Below are 21246 nucleotides of genomic sequence, written 5' to 3'. Positions count from 1 at the left end.
TGCAGCATACACAAGATGTGGGCCGCAGGAGATGATGAAAAAGTACATATGTTTTGAGTGGGACTCTGGTGGATGGTGATTCTCTGCTGAAGAATCCCATGTCCTTACTTCTGGGCGATGTGTAAGCCTATAACAAATCAATTCACAGGTGATATTCTGAGCCTTTCCTCGTTTTCCATGCTGGTTTAGTGGCTCTATCACACTGCCCAGATCTAACACTAGGCCAGCCTCTGCTCTTCCTCTTCCACAAGAGCTGTCATCCTGGAACAGATAATGGTTCATATTGTACAGCATCCTAACAATGGTTAATGCTGGATTCTCCACAGGAAAGTGTAAAGCCCCTATAATGCACTTGATTCTGCAATTCACCACTACTATGGAGGGTAATTTCTTCCTGGCTGGTCAGGGTTCTATGCATTAAAGCACAAGATTGATGATCCATACCATTTTTTTTCAAGCAAATATAACTGCAGATGCTAGTCAAATAAACACTAAAACTCATTTGGAATATCACTGTGCTATATGCCTCAACAATATCCTGTAGCAGGGAATTCCACAGGTAGTTATTCAAATTTCTATCATGTTCTAGGTCCATTCTTCTTCCTTTCCAATAGAGTAGTGTTAGTAATTTTCATCTCTGTTCCTATGGAGGCTCTCACACTTGAAAAGTCTTCTAATCACTTTAATTCCACTTGTCTTTAATTGTCTGAATTAATGAAGAGTAATCAGTTAATGTTAGTACAGTGCTTTGAATAGATAAAAGTGCTACATAAATGCTAGGTATTAATTATTTATTAGATTATTATTTATTTTACTGTTGTTGTTCCCTGCACTTTTCTCTGCTTTTAGGGTCAGTGACCAACGGGAAACCAGTGATGGCCCAGCAATTCATTCAGTCCAAGCTAAGCAGCCAGGCACACCCGAGCCCATCACCATACTGTGGCTTCTAAATGTTTCAGAGCTACAGCTCCTCCAGCACAGCCAGGTGTCCTTGCACAGAGTTTAAAGCTGCAGCAAAGAACTTGTGCCCAATGCTGATGAATAGCATTTCCATCCTGCAGCCAGGCTCAGATTCTAGCCTCATCACAGCTATCTACTTACAGCAACTGCACCTTGGTGATAACAGATGGGGAGCTCTGCTCACTCATGGTGACAGCAGCAGCCAGGACTGACTGCAGTCATTTATCTGAAAGTAGTTCTGTTAGTGAATCCAGTTCTGAAACCATTATAACCCTAGTGGTACCAGCAGGGAACTTCCTGTACTACTGGGATCCTGTCTACTACGACTCTAAGGTTATGTCTAAGCAGGAATCATATTCAGCACATGTAGCTATATCCAACCAAGCTTTGATCTAGCTAGCCTGAATAACAACAAGCAGTGATTATTCACCGGAGAGCTGAGACAACCCTGTTTAAATCCCTTCATCTCAGCAGGCAGGGCAGGAAATTGAACCAGCGTCTCTCATCTCCTAGGTAAGCGCTCTAACCACAGGGCTAAAAGTTGTAAAGGAGGGCTGCTGTCTCCCCAATGGGCTATTTCATGCAGACTTAGGCTGGAGCCTAAGCCATTTCTTTCAAGAATGGCTTGGGTGCCAAAGCCACCTGACTCCAGGAGAGAAGTTCCTGGCTGTGGATCACAAGCAGAAATAGGTGCCTCCCTGCAGCCTGGACATAGGCACCAAACTCCTTGAAATGGGTAGGGCTTAGCATATCCCTCTTCTCGGCATCTCCCATTGGCTAGCGTAGGCAGTTGCCTGTTTGTGCATCCCATTCGCAGGCGCCTATGTCTTTCCATGCATTGTGCAGGGAGCCTCGCCACCTAAACCAGGCTTTGGGGAGCCCTGTGATTTTCAAGGCACCTAGAACTTAGTGTTGCAATCCTGTGCGTTGCAGTGCCTAAGTCCCTTTATGGATCTGGGGCCTGTGGCCTAATTTTCAGAGGTGATGAGCAACCACAATTCCAACTGAAGTCAGTGGGTTCTATGTTATTGTCTCTCCAGATCAAATATGCTCAATTTACAAATAAAAAAGATGGGTGTGTTTTAACTGCCATCCCTAACTCTGGCTAGGATATCAGACTCAAGCTGAGTTCCTCCTCTCTTATTCATAATCACAAATGATAAATTATTCGGTGGCCAAATTAGGCCCTCGGTAACCTTGTAAATGCATTTACACAGGTGTAACTGAATGGAACATAGTAGGCAATTCTGTTGAGGCTGCACAAGGTGGAACAGAATCCTGCTGCGTTTCTCATTCTTTTAGGGTGTTGGCTCTTCAGGGCTAATAAGAGCAAAGTTCTTTGTGTCACTAAACTCAGCAGATCTGACTATACACAAAGGGGAGACATCTTTTGAATAAAAAGGTCACTCTCTAATGTTCCAGCCTACTTTAACTCCTTCTGGGGTCTCTGATGCAGTCCCTGTAGGAGTCGCCCAAAGACACCAAGGCGGTGAATGGCAGCTCCAAAAGAATAAAGCTTCATAAAGCTGCTTTTCTCTTGGTCTTGTTCAAAGCCACTATCTCAAGATTATTTTCCAAGTTGAGAAGTCAAAGGAAAGTGATGGAGGCAGAGTTCAAGTCTTCCGGAGGGGAGGTGTCACCGTGGACACGGTTCCTGGTGTGGCACAAGAAGGAGATGGATTGCCAGCACCCATAAAAGAGGTCACAGAGAGTATGCTCACTCTAATCACTCCCCTCCCACAATGCCCTGTTCCTTACTTGCTGCTTCTAGCTTGTAAGCAGCTACAGGCATGATTTTATCAAGGGAATTTGATTGTCCGGTTTCTTTTATCCCTGTTCTTACTGTCTCCTACAGAGAGCTGCCAGCCAGGAGGGCGACGAAGGGTTTCTGTTGTAGGGCTCGCCAGGTAGAGACCCACAACAATAGCCTCTATCACAGGGGATGCAAAACATAGCAGACAACCAAATGCCAATCTCCAGTGTTGCAAAATGTGAGGAGTCCTGGTAAACCAGCAACTGAAGAGCAGATAGTCAGGAGGAGAAAGAAGAGAGTGAGCAAGAGAGTGAGGCCTTGGCTACACTGCAGAGTTGCAGCACTGGTGGTGGCTCTACAGTGCTGCAACTTACTCACCATCCACACTTGCAAGGCACATACAGCACTGTATTTCCCTGGCTACAGCGCTGCATGCACTCCACCTCTGCCTGGGGAATAACGATTGCAGCACTAGTGATGCAGCGCTGCTCCGCCAGTGTGGCCACCAAAAGCGCTGTTATTGGCCTCCAGAGGTATTCGGAGGTATCCCAGAATGCCTGCTCAGCCACTCTGCTCATCAGTTCAAACTCTACTGCCGTGGCCTCAGGTGACTCGCCCTTTAAATGCCCCAGGAATTTTAAAAATCCCCTTCCTGTTTGCTCAGCCAGGTGTGGAGTGCAATCAGTGAATCTTTCCAGGTGACCATGCCTCCACACGCCAAACGAGCCCCAGCATGGAGCAATGGTGAGTTGCTAGACCTCATCAGTGTTTGGGGGAAGGAAGCTGTGCAGTCACAGCTGTGCTCCAGCCGTAAGAATTACGATACCTATGGGCAGGTATCAAGGGCCATGCTGGAAAGGGGCCATGACCGGGATGCGGTGCAGTGCAGGATTAAAGTGAAGGAGCTGCGGAGTGCCTATTGCAAAGCCTGTGAGGGAAACAGCCACTTTGGTGCTGCCCCCACGACCTGCCGTTTTTACAAAGAGCTGGACGCGACGCGATACTTGGGGGTGACCCAACCACCAATTTGAGGACCACGATGGACACTTCAGAGCAGGGGGGGGAAGGTGGAGGAGGAGGAGGAAACCGAGAGTGAGGGTACTGGGATGGGGGAGATGGGGAGAGACATCCCGGAGTCCCAGGAGGCATGCAGCCAGGAGCTCTTCTCAAGCCAGGAGGAAGGTAGCCTGTCGCAGCAGCCGGTACTTGGTGAAGGACAAGCAGAGGAGCGGGTTCCTGGTAAGCGGCTTTTATTTTCAGGATGGAAATGTTTCGGGAGAGGAGGGAGGGTTAGGGCTGCATGCATGCATGCCTAGATGTGGAATAGCCCATTGATGTGGTCTATCACGTTGCAGTAATCGGCTTCGGTAATCTCTTCAAAAGTTTCAGCCAGAGCGTGGGCAATGCGCTTGCGTAAGTTTATAGGGAGAGCCACTGTCATCCTTGTCCCAATCAGGCTAACGCATCCGCACCACTGTACCGCGAGGGGTGGGGGGACCATTGCTGCACACAGGCAAGCTGCATAGGGGCCAGGTCGTTATCCGCATTGCTGTAGAAGACCCTCCCGCTCTTCCCAGGTGACTCACAGCAGTGAGATAGCTTCCAGGATTAACTCCTGTGGAAAACATTGGGAGAGTGTTCACTGTAGGTGCCCCCTGCAGCTGTTTGCTATCCCCAACGCACAGAAACCCCAGCACAGCCCTGAAGCAATCATTCCCCCTTCCCAGGTGACCCGCAGCAGCGAGATAGCTTCCAGGATTAACTCCTGTGGAAAATGTTGGGAGAGTGTTCAGTGTAGGTGCCCCCTGCAGCTGTTTGCTTTCCCCAATGCACAGAAACCCCTGCACAGCCCTGAAGCAATCAGTCCCCCTTACTCGCCATTTCAGGGCTCCTGTGGGTTATGTGCACTCTCTTTGGTATGGGAAAATTATGCTAAAGTGAAGACTGTAAACTCCTTCACTGTCTGGGAATAACTGTCTGAGATAAGCAATGCTGCCTCTGTTAAGTGTTGCCTTTTTTTCCTTTCCACAAGCAACCTTGAGTTCTCGGCTGCCTGTGTTAACCGCAGCTCAAAGACTCCAAAACCTCCGGAAGAAGCTGCGAAAAAGCAAAGACAACCTGCTGCAAGCAGTTATGGATCACTCTGCCAGAGAGAATCAAAAAGTGCAGGACTGGAGGGAAACGGAAAGCAGGATCCACCAGAGAAATGCAGCGGCCAGGAAGAAAAGCACAAAGCAGCTGATAAGCATCCTGGCGCGCCAAGCGGACTCTATCCAGGCGCTCGTAGCCATGCGGGCAGAGCACTACCGCGCCGCCCAACCCCCGTCCCAAAGCTCTTTCCCTTGTGCCCCAATGTCAGCTCAAAACCCCTTTCCCCAGCATCCAGGTTCTTACAACCACCAGCTGCCTCCAACACCTGTACGTTCACCAACCAGCCCTGAGAACTATGACCCTTACCCTCTGCACTCAACCCCCATCACCATGCAGTATAGGCATCCTGAAGTGCAACAGTCATTGCACAGCACTCCAGACAGGACATATTCAAACCTGTGACTGTACAGTTCCCCACCCCACCCCCCTGCCCTTCTAGGTTCCCAAAATGTTGTGTATCTGTCAATAAAGTTATTTTCTTTTCAATAAATGAATTCTTGGCTTTGAAAACAGTCTTTATTATTGCAAAAAGTCAAAGGTACATTACCCCAGGAAAGAAACAGGCACTGCAAATCACCTTAGGAAAAACAGATTCCTACTAACATTGTAACCACTGCACTTCACTCCCGTGCAAGGCACCAAACATTACTGTTGGTTTTCAGCCTCAAATTCCTCCCTCAAGGCATCCCTGATCCTTGAAGCCCTGTGCTGGGCCTCTCTAGTAGTCCTGCTCTCTGGCTGTGCAAATTCAGCCTCCAGGCATTGAACCTCAGAGGTCCATGCCTGACTGAATGTTTCACCCTTCCCTTCACAAATATTATGGAGGGTACAGCACGTGGATATAATCGCAGGGATGCTGCTTTCCCCCAAGTCTAGCTTCCCATACAGAGATCGCCAGCGCCCTTTTAAATGGCCAAAAGCACACTCCACAGTCATTTGGCACTGGCTCAGCCTATAGTTGAACCGGTCCTTGCTCCTGTCAAGCTTCCCTGTATACGGTTTCATGAGCCAAGGCATTAACGGGTAAGCGGGGTCTACAAGGATCACAATGGGCATTTCAACATCCCTGTAGCAGAGTGGATCTCTGAAGGGGTTAAAAACAGCTGGGGTGGGGAAGGGGCTGGGGCTGGAGAAAGCAGACTTTAAGCTGGGCTGATTGGGGAAGTGGCTGCAGCTGGGGCCATGCCCCAAACTGAGCCACAGGGCCTAATAAGAAAGCCAGGGAGCCAGAAGCAGAACACAGAGTCTCTCTCTGACTGGAGAGGGAGACAGGCCTGGCTTCTTGGGGACTCACCCAGGGGACCTAAAAGAAGGCAGGGCTGGGGAAAAGCCATAAGAGCTGAGAAGCCCTTGGCCAGCAACTCCCCAGGCTGCAGGGCCTAATTCTAGGCCTGCAAGGTACTGGGCTTGCAGAGGGGCAGCCGGAGGGTAGGTAAAGGCAGCCAGGCCAAAACCCCTTTGCCTATGATGAGTGGCTGATACTGCAGTCTGCCCCAGGGCGCGGGGGCTAGACAATGACTGGGCAGTAGCCAATACTGAGGCAAAGTGGGGATAGTGGGATGGGGTTCCCCTGGGAGGGGGGAGACCCAGTTAAAGGGGCACCGAGGTCCAGGGAGGGGCCTGGGGCCAGCAGAGGATAGGTGGATCACCGGCCTGCAGAGGGCGCTCCGTAGCTGGAATTGAGTTAATTCCCCGAAGCAACCAGCAGGAGGTGCCGCGGGGGTGAGTCCACACATTTACAGTCCCCAACTGTGATCTTCCGGTCTGGGAAAGAAGTCCCTGCTGGTAGCTTCCTGAACAGGCCAGTGTTCCAAAAGATGCGTGCATCATGCACCTTTCCAGGCCAGCCTGTGTTAATGTCAATGAAACGCCCATGGTGATCCACAAGCACCTGGAGAACCATAGAGAAACACCCCTTCCAATTAATGTACTCAGATGCTAGGTGGGGTGGTGCCAGAATAAGAATATGCGTCCCATCTATCGCCCCTCCACAGTTAGGGAAACCCATTTGTGCAAAGCCATCCACAATGTCCTGCACATTCCCCAGAGTAACGGTTCTTCTTAGCAGGATGCGATTAATGGCCCTGCAAACTTGCATCAAAACGACTCCAACGGTCAACTTTCCCACTCCAAACTGGTTCCCGACTGATCGGTAGCTGTCTGGAGTTGCCAGCTTCCAGATTGCAATAGCCACCCGTTTCTCCACCGGCAGGGCAGCTCTCAATCTCATGTCCTAGGGCCGCAGGGTGGGGGCGAGCTCAGCACACAGTCCCATAAAAGTGGCTTTTCTCATCCGAAAGTTCTGCAGCCACTGCTCGTCATCCCAGACTTCCATGACGATCTGATCTCACCACTCACTGCTTGTTTCCCGAGCCCAAAAATGGCGTTCCATGGTGCTGAGCATTTCCGTGAAAGCCACAAGCAATGTCGTGTCGTACGCGTCAGGCAACTCGCAATCATCGTCGGACTCCTCATCACTTTGGAGCTTAAGGAATAGCTCAACTGCCAAACGTGATGTGCTGGCGAGACTCGTCAGCATACTCCTCAGCAGTTCGGGCTCCATTTCCCACAGAAATAGCACTGCACAGAAACCGTTGGGAGAGTCACAATGGCGCCAAACGTGGACGGAAAAACAGGGACTGCTGGGATGTAAAGCGATGCATCACGGGGCATTGGGACAGGAAGCAGAATGACCCGCACCCTTCCATCCCCTTCCCACAACCCACGGTGCCAAAATGGGACGAGGTGCTCTGTGGGATAGCTGTCCATAATGCACCACTCCCAACAGCGCTGCAAATGCTGCAAATGTGGTCACACTGTAGCACTGGTAGCTGTCAGTGTGGCCACACTACAGCGCTTTCCCTACACAGCTGTACGAAGACAGCTGTAACTCCCAGTGCTGCAGACCTCCAAGTGTAGCCAAGGCCTGAGACAGAGAGACACAAATGCAAAGCACAGAGTAGGAGGATGACAAGGAGTGAGTTAAGGAAACAAAAAAGAAAAAGTGCTGAGAAGAGAAACAATGGGCAGCAAATGGGGAGAGGAGAAGAAAGACAGCAAGAAGAAAACATGACAGAAATGTATGAAAACCAAACTCCAGGTAAAATTCTCCTCTCTGAGCTATGTGGTTGATCTCAACTGATTTTCCTATCATCTCTAAACACCTGGAAATCTAGTTGAACTACCCGAAGGGTTTGTTTGTTCATGTTGGGGCCCTTGTGCATGGGCAGATGACATTGAGGGCTTATAAGCATGAATGTGTGTGCATGTGAAAAGGATGGGAATATCCACGTATGTGTTAGCAGAGGTGTGTGGGTGGAAGCTAATGTATGTGGCAGAGGGAGTATAAAAATCAGTTGTTGAGGTATGTGTCTGGGCACGTATGGGAGGTGGTTATATGTGTGCAGTACTGCCAGCCTCAAAAATCATGCTCCTCAAAATAACAAGACTGAAGTAAAAATCAAAAGATTGTTTTAAAAAATAATTTGAGTTCTTTTAATTCCCTTCTCATTCCAGATCATTTGCGGTGCACTCACTTCACATTTTCAAGCTTTTCTTCACAACTAGGAGGGCTAGAAATGTAATTAAAAACAAAAAAGAAAGCTAAGATTCTCATAAAGTCTCCTGATTCCAGCAGCTTTAAGAAAAACACTAAATATCATGAGACTTCTGGGAAAATGGTGTGTGTGTGTGTGTGTGTGTGTGTGTGTGTGGCCTTCTAAGCTTAATTCCTAGCTTAGATCTTATCACGCTGCCACCAATCCAAAATATAGTGTTTGGGTACACTTCCTGTCCCCCAAAACCTTCCCTGGGGAACCCAACCCAAAACCCTTGGGTCTTAAAACAAAGGGAAATAAACCATTCCCCTCTTCTTCCTTCCTCCCAGATTTTCCTCTCCCTGGGTTACACTGGGAGATCACTGTGATTCAAACTCCTTGAATCTTAAAGAAGAGAGGAAATTCACCTTCCCCCCCACTTCTCTCCCCCTCCCAGATTCTCCCTGAGAGAGAGACACCGATCCCAACTCCTTGGATCCTAACACAGAGAGAAATTAACCTTTCCCTCCCCCTTCTCTCCTTTCCCCCACCAATTCCCTGGTGAGTTCAGATCCAGTCCCCTTGGGTCTTACACAGAAATAAAAAAATCAATCAGGTTCTTAAAAGAAAAGCTTTTAATTAAAGAAAGAAAAAAGTAAAAATTATCTCTGTAAAATCAAGATGGAAAAATGTTTACAGGGTCTTCAGCTATATAGACTAGAGGGACTCCCTCCCCCTAGCATAAAATACAAGTTACAGCAAACAGAGGTAAAATCCTTCCAGCAAAATACACATTTGCAAATAAAGAAAACAAACAAATCTAATCCCCTTTCTATTTATTACTTACTGTCTGGAACCTGAGAGTCTGTTTCAGTAAGATTGGAGAAATCTGGTTACATGACTGGCTTCTCTTAATCCCAAGAGAGAACAGAGAACGAAGAAAACAGCACAAAACAAGACTTCCCTCCACCCAGATTTGAAAGTATCTTGTCTCCCAATTGGTCCTTTGGTCAGGTGTCAGCCAGGTTCACTGAGCTTGTTAACCCTTTATAGGTAAAAGAGACATTAACCCTTAACTATCTGTTTATGACACTGTGCTTAAAGCGTGGGTCTATGCAGCTGTGGGGAGACTGGGTTGGAGGCTGGATGACTCCTCTACCTGAAGATGCTTACAATAGCGAGTGTTCTTCTCCATCCTGACTGGCAGCTGTCTTTGCCAGATGTGAGCACGGAATGACAGCTTTGGTACAAACCACAGCTGAAGGCTGATGCCTACTCAGAGAAACCTTCAGAGCAGTTTCCAAAAGCTCCTGTCACAGCCTTATTTTCCAATGGAGTAAAGGGGGCAAAGAAACAGCAAGGCTCTCCTCAAAAAGGAAAGAGATTGGGCAGAAGGAAGAGACAGTAAACAAGAGTGTTCCATCCCCCTTCACCAAAGCAGGAAGGGAGCATGGGACAGATTCTCCCTGTCCTTGGCCCTAATCATGCTGCAGGGGCTGGGAAATCCTTGTGTCCTCTGGCTCATTAACTCAGGCTGCTGCTGTTCCACACAGATCAGTGTATCATCAAATAGGAAGAGTGTATTCAACCCACAGCACTTTACCTATTGATGGTTTTCATGGTGTTTATAGGCATATCCATCCGTGTAACAGCATGAAACATTTCTCTGGGGATCGGACTGAGAGAATCTTCCCCACTTAATCTCTATTATGGATTTGGCCTTCTGTATAGGATTTACCACTTAACCCATTATATCCTGTATACAGCCAGCTATTGTTCATGGATAACAATGAGCTTCATAATTTAGTTGTGGGGTGGTGAAACTCTTCAGTGGGAATTGTCTTTTCATGAACACAGCTTCTTTGTTAACCCCTGACTGTCCTAGCAATGTGAAAGCAGTCCAGTGACATAGTATAGTGTCTCTTTCTTCACCTCATAACTTAGCCAGAGAGAGGGGATTCAGTCCTCATAAATATAAAGTCCCTCACTCAATGAGAAGAAAGAAACAGCACAGATAAAAAATGTGGGGAAGAACCAAGCCACCTCATCTGTAACATTAACACAAGTTTATTTTTATATGGTGTCCTTAATAGCATCTTTATGTTGCTTTTCTTATAGGAAAGCATTATATTCACCTCTGGGAAGGTTTCAGAGTAGCAGCTGTGTTAGTCTGTATCCGCAAAAAGAACAGGAGTACTTGTGGCACCTTAGAGACTAACAAATTTATTTGAGCATAAGCTTTTGTGGGCTACAGCCCACTTCATCAGACGGCCACATAAACACCACCCTATACTGGAAACCTACTGACCGCTATACTTACCTACATGCCTCCAGCTTCCATCCAGGACACACCGCACGATCCAGTGTCTACAGCCAAGCTCTAAGATACAACCACATTTGCTCCAATCCCTCAGACAGAGACAAGCACTGACATGATCCCTATCAAGCATTCTTAAAAATACAATACCCACCTGCTGAAGTGAAAAAACAGATTGATAGAGCCAGAAGAGTACCCGGAAGTCACCTACTACAGGACAGGCCCAACAAAGAAAGTAAGAGAATGGCATTAGCTGTCACCTTCAGCCCCCAACTAAAACCTCTGCAGCGCATCATCAAAGATCTACAACCTATTCTGAAAGATGATCCATCACTCTCACAGATTTTGGGAGACAGACCAGTCCTTACTTACAGACAGCCTCCCAACCTGAAGCAAATACTCACCAGCAACCGCACACCATACAACATAAACACTAACCCAGGAACCTATCTTTGCAACAAAGCCTGATGCCAACTCTGTCCACATATTTATTCAAATAACACCACCATAGGACCTAATCACATTAGCCATGCCATCAGGGGCTCATTCACCTGCACATCTACCAACGTGATATATGCCATCACGTGCCAGCAATGTCCCTCTGCCATGTACATTAGCCAAACCGGACAGTCTCTTCGCAAAAGAATAAATGGACACAAATCTGACATCAGGAATCATAACATTCAAAAACCAATAAGAGAACACTTCAACCTCTCTGGTCACTCAGTAACAGACTTATAGGTGACAATTTTGCAACAGACAATCTTCAAGAACAGACTCCAACGAGAAACTGCTGAGCTTGAGTTAATATGTAAACTAGATACCATTAAATTGGGTTTGAATAGAGACTGGAAGTGGCAGGGTCATTACACATATTGAATCTATTTCCCCATGTTAAGTATCCTCAGACCTTCTTGTCAACTGTCTAAAATGGGCCATCTTGATTATCACTACAAAAAGTCTTTTTTTCTCCTGCTGATAATAGCTCATCTTAACTAATTAGCATCTTACAGCTGGTATGGCTACTTCCACTTTTTCATGTTCTCTATATGTATATATATCTTCTTACTATATGTTCCATTCTATGCACCTGATGAAGCGGGCTGTAGCCCACAAAAGCTTATGTTCAAATAAATTTGTTAGTCTCTAAGGTGCCACAAGTACCTCCAGGAAGGTGAGGGATTGGAATAGAGAGAAGAGGTGTCCCTGAGACAAATTCTAGGTTAAGAAGTGGTACACAAGCTGAAGGTATCTGAGAACTGCTCAGGAAGGAATTTTTCCTCAGGTCAGACTGGCAGTAAGATTTTTCTGCCTTCCTCTACAGCGTGGGGTGTGAATCACTTGCCAGAATTATCTGGGTTTCTCTCAATTTCTTGACACTTTCAGGGGTCTCAGGCATTGGTGCACCTCAGTCCCTCCTATTTTCTGCCCGTGGCACATCGTAGTTTAATCTCCTGTGAGGCTGTATGCTTTGGTCTAATTCCAATTGCGGGTTTAGTGTGTGGGTGGTGTTGGTGGCCTGTGACATACAGGAGGTCAGACTAGATGATCTGGTGGTCCCTTCTGGCCTTAAGCACTATTGCTATGACCACCATTATACCACTTTAGACAGAGGCATGGTCAAGAGATTCGAAAAGAGCACACCACCCACTCTTGCCCCACAATCAGCTAGGGATATAAATGGATAGCCTGGGCATTGGAGGAGTCAGGGTGAGAGAGGCCTGCTTTTCTGGTTTCTGATTGTCTGTTTTCAGGCAGGCATGGATCTCCTAATGGTGGGTTAATACTGAGAAATGAGCACCAACTTAGATTATAGCATGTATGAAGCAATCTTGGAACCATTAGCAATTATATTTGAGAACTCATGGAGGACGGCCAAGGTCCCAGCGGACTAGAGAAAGGTAAACATGGTACCTGTCTTTAAAAAGAGGAACAAAGAGGATCTGAGGAATTAGACACCAGTTAGCCTAACTTCAATACCTGGAAAGATATAGGAACAAATTATTAAACAATCAGTCTGTAAGCACCTATAGTAGTGGTCAGCAACTGGTTGATTGCGATCGACTGGTCAATCCTGGAGGATCTCTCATAAACAGATAGCTAAGGGTTAATGTCTCTTTCACCTGAAACACCTGACCAGAGAACCAATCAGGAAACCGGATTTTTTCAACTTTGGGTGGAGGGATTTGAGTGTCTTTGTCTTCTCTCTGCCTGCCTGCTTTCTCTGAGCTTTGGAGAAGTAGTTCTACTTTTTAATCTTCTGTTTCTAAGTGTAAGGACAAAGAGATCAGATAGTAAGTTCTATGGTTTTCTTTTCTTTGGTATTTGCATGAATATAAGTGCTGGAGTACTTTAATTTGTATTCTTTTTGAATAAGGCTGTTTATTCAATATTCTTTTAAGCAATTGACCCTGTGTTGTATCATCTTAATACAGAGAGCACATTTGTATGTATTTTTCTTTCTTTTTATATAAAGCTTTCTTTTAAGACCTGTTGAAGTTTTCTTTACTTCAGGGAAATTGAGTCTATACTCACCAGGGAATTGGTGGGAGGAAGAAATCGGGGAGATCTGTGTGTTGGATTGCTAGCCTGATTTTGCATTCCCTCTGGGGGGAATAGGAAAGTACTTTTTGTTTCCAGGATTGGGAACAGAGAGGGGGGAGTCTCTGTGTAGTTTCACAGAGCTTGTGTCTGTGTATCTCTCCAGGAGCACCTGGAGGGGGGAAGGGGAAAAGGATTATTTCCCTTTGTTGTGAGACTCAAGGGATTTGGGTCTTGGGGTCCCCAGGGAAGGTTTTTCAGGGGGACCAGAGTGCCCCAAAACACTCTAATTTTTTGGGTGGTGGCAGCAAGTACCAGGTCCAAGCTGGTAACTAAGCTTGGAGGTTTTCATGCTAACCCCCATATTTTGGACGCTAAGGTCCAAATCTGGGACTAAGGTTATGATAAAGCACCTATAGTAGTGGTCAGCAACTGGTTGATTGCGATCGACTGGTCAATCCTGGAGGATCTCTCAGCTGATCATGATCTCTGGTGGTGTAGCAGGGCTGCCGCTAAGGCTTGCTCCCTGCCTGCCCTGACTCCACACCACTCCCAGAAGTGGCCAGCACAGCCCCGTGGGCAGGGGTCTCCCTCTGTGCGCTGCTCCGGTCTGCAAGCACTGCCCCCGCAGCTCCCATTGGGCAGGAATGGGGAGCTGTGGAGGTGGTGCTTGCAGATAGGGGCAGCGTGTGGAGCCACGTGCTCCCCCCACTCCCAGGGGCCTCAGGGGCACGTTGGCCCCTTCAGGGAGTGGTGTGACGCTGGGGTAGGCAGGGAGCCTGCCTTAGCCTTGCTGCACTGCCGACCGGGAGCTGCCTGGCAGGATGCTCCACCTCAACCCCCCACCCTGAGCCCCCTCTTGGATCCAGCAGCCCAAACTCCCTCCTGCACCCCAACCCCCTGTCCCAGGCTCAGCCCAGAGCCCCCTCCCACACTGCGAACCCCTCAACCCCAGCCCAGAGCCCATGCCCCCTCCTGAACCTCAACCCCTTACCCAGCCCGGTGAAAGTGAGTGATGGTGTGGGAGAGTGAGCGATGGAGATGGGGGGAAATGGAGTGAGTGGGGCAGGGCTTTGGGGAAGGGGCAGAGTAGATCCTGGATTGCCCTTAAACTGAAAAAGTGATCTTGGGTGTAAAAAGGTTGAGACCACTGACCTAGAGGATAGAGGGTTATAGGGAATTGCCAGCAGAGATGTGAAACCAACCTAATTTCTTTCTTAGGCAGGGTTACCGGACTAGTGGAATGGTGGAGGGGGAAGGAAGCAGTAGACGTGATATGATATATCTTGATTTTAGCAAGGCTTTTGACACAGTCCCACATGACATTCTCATAAGCAAACTAGGGAAATGTGGCTTAGATAAAATTACTATAAGGTGAGTGCAAAACTCAAAAAATAGTCATCAATGGTTCCTTGTCAAATTGGGAGGACATATCTAGTGGGAACCCACATGGGTCAGTCCTGGATCCAGTACTATTCAATATTTTCATTACTGACTCGGATAAGGGAGTGGTGAGTATGCTCATCAAATCTGAAGATGACACTACGCTTAGAGGTGTTGCAAGCACTTTGGAGGACAGGATTAGAATTCAAAACAACCTGGACCTTGGAGCATTGGTTTGAATTTAACATGATGAAATTCAATACACACAAGTGCAAAGTACTTCACCTAGGAAGGAAAAAAAAATCAAATGTACAACTACATAATGGAGAATGACTGACTAGAAGGCAGCCCTGCTGAAAAGGACCTGGGGTTATAGTGTCAAAAATGGAATGCAGTTGCAAAAAAGGCAAATATCATTGTGGGGTGTATTAACAGGAGTGTTGTATGTAAGATACAGAAAGTAAACGTCCCACTCTACTTGGCAGTGGTGAGGCCTCAGCTGGCGCACTGTGTCCTATTCTGTGCACCACAATTTAGGAAACATGTGGACAATCTGCAGAGAGTCCAGAGGTGAGCAACAAAAATGATAAAAGGTTTAGAAAACATGACTTACAAGGAAGGGTTAAAAAATGGGGTATGTTTAGTCTTGAGAAAAGAAGACTAAAGTGGGACCTGATAATCTTCAACTATGTTAAGGGCTGTCATTAAGTAGACAGTGATCAATTGTTCTCCATATCCACTAAAGGTAGGACAAGAAGTAATGGGCTGAACATGCAGCAAGGGAGAGTAGGTTAGACATTAGGAAAAACTTTCTAACTTTATGAGTAGTTACACTCTGGAATAGGCTTCCAGGGGAGGTCGTGGAATCCCCACCACTGGAGGTTTTAAAGAAGGAAAGTCTTCAATGGGAGTTTTCAACAGGAAAGTCCAGTGAGATGTACTGACAACACCAAAACTCCGGTTACCGTGGGGAGTGGGGAGACGCTGGGTCATTAACCCTTGTTAGCCCCTGCTCACTGGGGACTATCTCCTACCTGCAGGCAGGCTCCTTGTCAGGGTGCAGCAGCTCCTGTCTCAGCCCCAGAGCAGAGGGAGACAGCTAGGAGGAGAGGAAAAAAGGAGGTGGGGGGAAGGGAGGTGGATATGATCAAATGAGCAAAGGGGAAGGAGGGAGAGGAGCAAGTGATGGGAGCGGGGTCTTGGGAGGAAGAGGCGGAGCAGGGGGCAGAGCCTTGGGGGTCCAGTTACCAGCAATTAGAAAGATGGCAACCCTAATATGGATATGACTATAAGATTTCACCCTAAATTAGAGATGATTTCAGCTTTGGTAAGACTAAGTGATGGAATCTTCTACTTTATCTATCAGTTGACAGGTGCAGGAAAGCAACAATGAAGAGTGTCTAGAAAACTCCTGGCCTGCCTTTCCAGATGGTCCTGCTGGCTCAGGTTTCATTTAAAGCTGACAACAAGGGGGAGAAAGCAGTAAAGTTGCTTGCAGCTGCCCTTCCCCAACGCTGACAAGTAAACAACTGTGTGCAGAGATAGTAAACTAATTAGAAACCTAATCCCATCTTCATCTGCAGCCAACATTGCTATGACACCTTCCGGAAGACATGAGAGAAGCCAGGGAATGAGAAGGGAAGAGAAGGAGACAGAAAAACAGTTTGCGAGGGCAAAGAAAAGCAATGCAAATTAATTTTATACATACGGTGGTCATAGATAGCTCTTAATCCAATAAAATGCTAATATAGGACATGGATCTTTAAAATATGGGGGGAAACCCCAAATAAAAAATACTGTTTCTGGAGTGACTATATTAAAAAAAGTCCAGAGGAAAAATAGAAAAGTAACAACTTCTTTCAATAATAAATAAATTCAACTATATGAGCAAGATAGCAGGAAAAATTTGGTTTATTCCAGAATTCCCCCCACCTAGTCCCCTAGCAGTATGTGGAGCGGCAATACACTGAACTCATGAAACCCTCAACTAATGAAACACAAGGCAGAAGCATTGCATCATCAAAACAATCCCTTCTTAGCTGATCCTATCCTAAGCGCCAGACACTGTTACCTAGCAACTTCAGAGAACCCTTAATTAACCCTTCAATGAGCATCACAAGACCCAGGAAAAAGAGACAGAAACAAAGTCTGAAATGACATGCGTTTGTTCCTTTATTCTAGATCATGTTTTAATGTTTATATAGCTTCAGTTTCAAGAGTCTACATTTCTGATGTCAATAATTTACAGTGATAATTAGCAGAGGGATGGAGATAAACTTTAAGTTTAAAATAAGGGCCAGCCCTGTTAATCAGCAGTATTGACAATTCCAAGCATTTAACAACAAAACAAAAACAAAAACAAAAACCCAAAAACCCAAGAGCTAAGCCCCCCAAAATCATGAATTTAGCTTTAAAATAATTAAATTTGAAAATAATACATTTTAGATTCCTTTCATTTGACTTCTGGTGTTGGCGTATTTATGATTCACATTGTCAAGCTCTTCTCCATGACCAAAATTTACTTTAAAAAAATTGGCTGAAATTCTCAGAGAACTATAACAGGGTTCAAAAAAGAACTAGATAAATTTATGGAGGATAGGTAGGTCCATCAATGGCTATTCGCCAGGCTGGGGGAAGGGATGGTGTGCCTAGACTCTGTTTGCCAGAAGCTGGGAATGGGCGACAGGTGATGGATCACTTGATGATTATTTGTTCTGTTCATTCCCTCTGGGGCACCTGGCACTGGCCACTGTCAGAAGACAGGATACTGGGCTAGATGGACCTTTGGTCTGACCAAGTATGGCCGCTCTTATGTTCTAAAAACCTAATTTCAGCTTTAAAAAAAATCAAATATCACCAGGACTCATGAGATAATTGTGAGAGTTGGCAACCCTGATTCAGAGACAGCAAAGTGATCCAGGGCTGTGTAAGGCAAAGAGGATTTTATTGAGCAATATTGACCTCCTGCGTTTAGTATTTTCTGACAATTAATGACTGGTTGTGGGAAATGAGAAGCCTTGGAACTCTTAACTAAGCTGGTCAGAAAGGCCTGGTGCCACGAAGGTATTTAGGCTTCAATCTTCCATTGATTTCAATGGATGTTAGGACCCTAAATACCTTTGAGGACCTGGGCCAAAGTGCTTTGAAATGCCCAGCCCAGTGGTAATTATTGCCATTATAAACAGTGAAACGAAAATATAAAGTAATTATTATTCTTTCTATGTTGTGTCTCAAGTTCTGCATATTGTTGGGTATTTTGTTTACTATGGAGCAGAGAAAGGATCATAATCAACTTAACAGTCACTCTTCTTTCTGAATTTTTACCTAATGTTCTTACAAGGAACACCTCAGGTTACTATAAGTGAAAGAAATTGGACAGAAAGTATAGTTTTCCCTAGGTTTCCAGTTTGTTTACTTTGTTCATCTGACAACGTTTTGGTGTCTAGTTACCTTTACCGTTTCTCTGGAATGGTCATTTCTGCTGTTTGTGTGGGTCTTTCACACAGCAACATGAGGAAAAACAAACACTTCTTAAAAATAGGACAATGTGACAGTAAACATTGACAGGTGGTCTTAGGGGCAGATGTAGTACCTGAGACATCTACCCTTTTTTTTTTTTTTTTAAAGACTAGAATTCATGCTGTGTCCTTTTAATAGCTGAGACACAGTGAAAATGGGAAACCTGGACTTCATTTTCAGCCTTCTTGTCGGGAGCATCACAGGAGTATCCAAACGTCACCCAACTTTGGGCTGCAATGATAGCTTGCCAAGAACTTGAGGGTACACCGAATTTGGATTAAATGAAGCAGATTGCAGCCATACATCTTTATATTTAATATGGTACCGTTGCTCATGGTAATTATAGGTTCCAGCATGCAATGCTCTACACCTCTGTCCTGACCCAAAGAGCAACAACGCTCAGATCAAGATGGAACATTGTATGATGGAACCTATAATGTCTGTGGACCGCATTCTCCTATTAAAGATGAGGCTGGCTGTATGCTACATTATATTGCAGAACTTCATGGCTCATTCCTGTCCTAGAGGTTGCACTTTGTCTTGTCTTACAGTGCCCTTTATACTGCAGTCTCTTTTGTCTGATGTCGTGTGGGTCTATGAATATATCCTTCTTCAAGTGCAGGGCCTCACTGTTTTCAGCTCAAAATCTTCCTAATGCTGCTAATCTCATATTAACAGCCTACTGACACAGCAGACACCAGGAGAAACAGAGATTGTCAGAGACCAGCTCTCTGGCCCTGTGACCGTGTGCTGGTCAGATCTGGATTAACACTTGAAGAGATTTACCCCAGGAAGTCTTGTTACAGGTGCGTGCATCTCTAACATGCTTTGAGCTACTGCAGGAGTGGGGAAGCGTGGAACCTATGAGTTTATAGATGGTAAACATGAAAATAAAGACCCTTGGGCAACTCAGGCTCATTTCATTTGTTTTTCTGCATAAAGATCACAATTATAGGGAACAGAAATCCTTCTCTTCTCAGCTAAGGGGCACCTAGGCAGAGACTGACATCCCACATATGACACAAAATGCATTATGATGTACCCCAAAACAACATCTCCCTCTTACTGTACAAAACTGACAGCTGATCTCCCTGAATTTAATCTTTCTAATACTACAATCTGTTTTCTGGAAATTAGGCTTTGTCTACATGGGAAAGTTTTATTGGTACAAACTCACATATGATTTTAAATTGATAGTTATATCGGTATAACCCTCCATGGAGGCACTCTGATTCCATTGTAAGTGTGGCCTCATTTATTTTGGCTTAGCTTAAAAATAGCTACACTTATACTGGAATAAGTGTCCATGTAGGAGAATTACACCAGTATAACTATACTGGTATAACTGGTAAAACTTTCCTATGTAGACAAGGACTCCTTCTGAAAAATAAAATAATCTCCCAGAAACTGCTATGCTGATGTTGGCTTGTCTCTGATAGGGCTGCCAGTTTTGGCTGGGAGTATTCCTGGAGGTTTCATCACATGACATAATCTTTAATTAAAGATTAATATTTAATTCCTGGAGAGTCCAGGACAATCCTGGAGGGTTGGTAGCCATAGTCTCTGAGTCAGGACTAATATCCCTAAAACATCAACATGTTTTAATTTTGCCTGGTAAGCTGCCAATGAAATAAGTGAACCCGTTATTGAGTTACTGTACTATTGTTTGTGGCACTAATGGTGACTGTAGGAGGTTTGCCTTCAAAGCACCATACTGTCCCCTATAGGAATAAAGAGAGAAGTACAAAAACATTTCCCCATGCCTTAAAGAGCAGAACTGAACTTTTATTTCATCACTTACACTATGGTGCCTGCCAATCCAGCTGAGCTTCTTAAAAGATCAGCCTGCATCTCATGCAAACCTTTGGCTTAAAAACAACTCTGCCTCTCTCCTGTTTTCTATACCTGTAATATAATTGTATTATTGTGGTTGCTTTTATTTCTTTTCCCTTGTTCTTTATTAGCAGGGACATTTGCATGGAAATAGTCAGAGCCACTTAGGAGCTGATCTCCTGCTGCTTATTTTCACTTCCCCCTCCTCCTGAAACAATGATCCTCTGTTTTTAAAATCACACTCATCCCTACAGCAACCACTCTAATGTCACCAATACAACATTGCTCTCTCCTTCCAAGGACCAAAATATTCTTGGCTGTCCTCCTTAAATGACACACTTGAACAGTATATTTGCATATTGCTAACTTACCTCATTTTCATGCTCTCTCTCTTGCTCCCTGTCTGATTCTGGATGGGACTATTCCGCAACTGTTTGCCTCTTTCAAAATTGATTCCTTCTCCATATTTGGGAATTTATGTTGGGCACTAAGTGCTACAACCCATTCTCTTCCCACAGTGCACACTGGGAGTTATAGTTTCCAGCAAGGAATGTTGTTTTCCAACATTCAAACAGCCAGCAAAGGCAACAGAGAGAAAGATGTCTGAGGATGACCCTTGTTTTCCTTCTTAATTATAATCCACCCCCTTTTAACAGTGTTTTAATCCTCTGGTTTGTTGTACCTTCTCCTCAATTATATCTACCTAGGTTTTCATACTGCAGTCATCACCATGGCATATGAGTGCCTCACACTACAAAGCACACATTAAAGACCCTACTACATTCTAGTTTGGTAAGTGATGCTATAGCTCAATATGTTTATCTTATTATGGAAGGGAGCAGGTGCTCCTCTTTGCCTGTGCTAAGTAATTATATGCAAAAACCAGGATAGGGCAACAGTAAAGCTGATACATTTCAATCACACTACTCCTCCAATCAGAAACATCAGAGTTAAATCCCCCTTAAAGCCTTTTCTCTGCCACGTTAGGCATATGCGTTGCATTAATGACTTTCATTAAATGATCACGCACCAACAGTGGGCAACTAGCAAACATACAAAACAGCACAACTTATCCTGCCTCTCAGCTGGAAGTATATGATTGGAGGCAGTTTTCTCATTGTGTAATACTGATTTATGTTCAAACTGCACTATTTCCATAATAGTTAAGCATATGTAGTATTTTATATTACTGCATGTACATTGTGAGGTCATGCAATTGTAATGCCCACACTGCAGCTCATTGGACAAACTGT

The sequence above is a fragment of the Gopherus evgoodei genome, chromosome 1 (genome assembly GCF_007399415.2).
Source record: "Gopherus evgoodei ecotype Sinaloan lineage chromosome 1, rGopEvg1_v1.p, whole genome shotgun sequence".
In the NCBI taxonomy this organism is placed as follows: Eukaryota; Metazoa; Chordata; order Testudines; family Testudinidae; genus Gopherus; species Gopherus evgoodei.
Note: the sequence above shows the minus strand (reverse complement) of the source record.